The sequence below is a fragment of the Empidonax traillii genome, unplaced genomic scaffold (assembly GCF_003031625.1).
Source record: "Empidonax traillii isolate 1590-97213 ecotype Southwest subspecies unplaced genomic scaffold, ASM303162v1 scaffold308:size980311, whole genome shotgun sequence".
In the NCBI taxonomy this organism is placed as follows: domain Eukaryota; kingdom Metazoa; phylum Chordata; class Aves; order Passeriformes; family Tyrannidae; genus Empidonax; species Empidonax traillii.
Window position 1 is genome coordinate 144,312 of NW_020955501.1, and position 2,491 is coordinate 146,802.

General features: G+C 40.7%; 1 protein-coding gene across 1 annotated transcript in view; it reads right to left on the reverse strand.

Moving 5' to 3' along the window:
- ADGRD1 (adhesion G protein-coupled receptor D1) overlaps positions 1-2,491 on the reverse strand; it is a 127,901-nt gene that overhangs the window by 34,372 nt on the left and 91,038 nt on the right. The window lies entirely within an intron of this gene.

Here is a 2,491-nt window from a genome sequence, read left to right on the forward strand (position 1 = left end):
CAGTCTTACTCAACAAAAGGAAAATTGCTGCAGTATAAACTGTAAATTATTAAACTACACATCCAAAATTACCAGGGGAATGCTGTATGCCATATCTGGAATCAAAAACTAAACGTCCCTAGAGATGGAGACAGGAAAAGGATGGAGAGGCTCAAAGCAGTTATGAAAGAGAGTGATGCCAGCTCAGGGCCTGTTTTTCCAAGGCCATTCCCTGTTTTTCTGCATTGCCTCAAGCCAGGGGGTACCACAAAGGGGTACCACTGGTCCTCTCAAACAAGGGCACTTCCAAACCGCCTGGCACAAATACCCCATCTCTGGCAGAAGCAGAAGATTAGAAATTCACACCTTCCAGTGTAAATACTGCCTCCCTCTTTCTGTAAACGACCATTTAGCAATTCAATTAAAGCTGCAATTAAAGGTATTAAAACTGCTGTCAAAGCTGGTGAGAACAGAGCGGGAGTAAGGACAGCAGACAAATAAAAGGATGAATCACAACCCCCCCTGATCCCGGGGGGCTAAAACGATAAAAATAAAAGCGCAGCAGACAGCGTTTACATCACATTCTTCAGCTGTAAGATCTCCACAGTGTTATGCCACACGATTACTGCTGTTACAGAGGAGGTGGGGCTGAAATATCCATGGATTCTGTGAAGAATTTAGGTCCTCAGAGCCTGGGGTGTAAAGCAGGGCTTGCTTTCGGCGTGCTGCTGTTCCAATTTGACTAAAGTAGGTTTTGAAGGGGTTTAAGAGAAAATAATGCACTTCTTAAACTGCAACTTCGGCGGGTGTGAGTGCTTCACAAGCTTGACTAAACGAGCAAGACATCTGTGTGTGAACAGGGCACACTGTAAATGCAGGTGGACACTGGGACAGGTCTCTGGAGAACACGAGCTCTGCCTGCATCCGACAAAACCAGGAAACACAAGTGGTGTTTCACGGTATTTTAAGAGACTGTGGGTGATGCTGGCCTTGATAAGGTGCAAAGAGGCTTTCACACACTATCTGAAACGACTCAGCTGGATTGTCTGAAAGTCTGGAACTGTGAGAATAAGACTCACTGTTACACTGAGTGAACCTATTATTGCTGTCCAGCCCACGTCCTTTCAGCAAGCTTTTAGATCTCTACTTAGAGAGGATTATTTTCATGCCTGGTTTTCACTGTCTTCAGTTTCAAGTCATATCTTTTGCTGCTCTTCACTGTCTCCATTTCATTTTCCTTCTAAACCATTCCCTGCCATTTTCTCCCTTGCACATTGCCTCACTCATTCAGGACCCACCTGAATGTTAAGCAGCAAAAGTGTATGAAGTTGGTTTTACAAAGTGCTTTTAGATCCTCAGGTAATGATAGCCCATGCAAAACCAGACATTATTGCTATTTATAAACCTAACAGAGTTTCAAGGGATCCCATTTGAGCTGCATGTAAATTTAGGTAGCTGTTGTATTGGCAAGATGAAGAACGTGCAAACCTCATCTTTACTTGCACTGAGAATAAACAGAAAAAAAAAAAAAAGATTAATAGAAGCGACTCACTGCTTCTGAAAAGTAATATGGAGCAACAGCTGGGCACTAAACTAGCCAAGTTCTGATCATTACAAAAACAGAGCACACTGGAAGTTTATTGTAAAATCAGATTTTGTTTCTGCTTTTCAGGTGGGACTTTCCATCAGCAGACCTTATGTTACTTTAAATTGCATTTTTTAAACACAACAGTGGAAAGAAATTGGTTTTACTGGTATGTAATACTGTTAACTTGGCCTATTTGTCTCAATCTAACCCAGTTGTTTTAGATGCCAGCTTTAATGGTTTAGATCCTGGGACTCTGCATGAGGAATTCCCACCTGCAGCAGCAGATCCATAAAATCGATCTGTAATTTCAAGTTCCAATCTATGTGATCAGGCAGAAGAAAGCCTATGCTTGCACAGAGCTTCAGTACCATGTAAGCAATATGAAGGTGTTGTGGCTTAAGTGGCTGCCTTAGGTGGCCAGAGAAATATATATATATGTTTTACAATATCTTGGATTAAACTCGGATCAAACTCTTGCACAGTGATACTTAGTGCTTTCTGTCACCTCTGGCTAATTAAACAATAGTTGTTTTACTTTTGACGTTGATTATTACACAAATTCTACTTCAAAATCATCTAAATCTACAAAGTAGAGACCATCATCAACAAATTATATTCAGAAAAACTGTGTGTTCTACCCCACAAAGAAAACTCTATGAGCAAAAAACCAAAGACCTTCTGTTTTGCCCTCCAAGGAAGTAGAAGAAATTGCCAAAGCTCAATCAGAAAGCTCATTACCTTCCATCGAGAATCAGAAGACTTTTTAAGGTGAGGGAAAGAGAGAAAAAAAAAAAAAAAAAAAAAAAAGGGCAAAAACAAACCACAAAACCCAACCAAATCAACCCAAAACCTTAAGCCAAATTCAAATACAATATTCTCCAACATAGAATTCTTAAAGTTTAGGGGGAGGAGAGAAAGCATCAG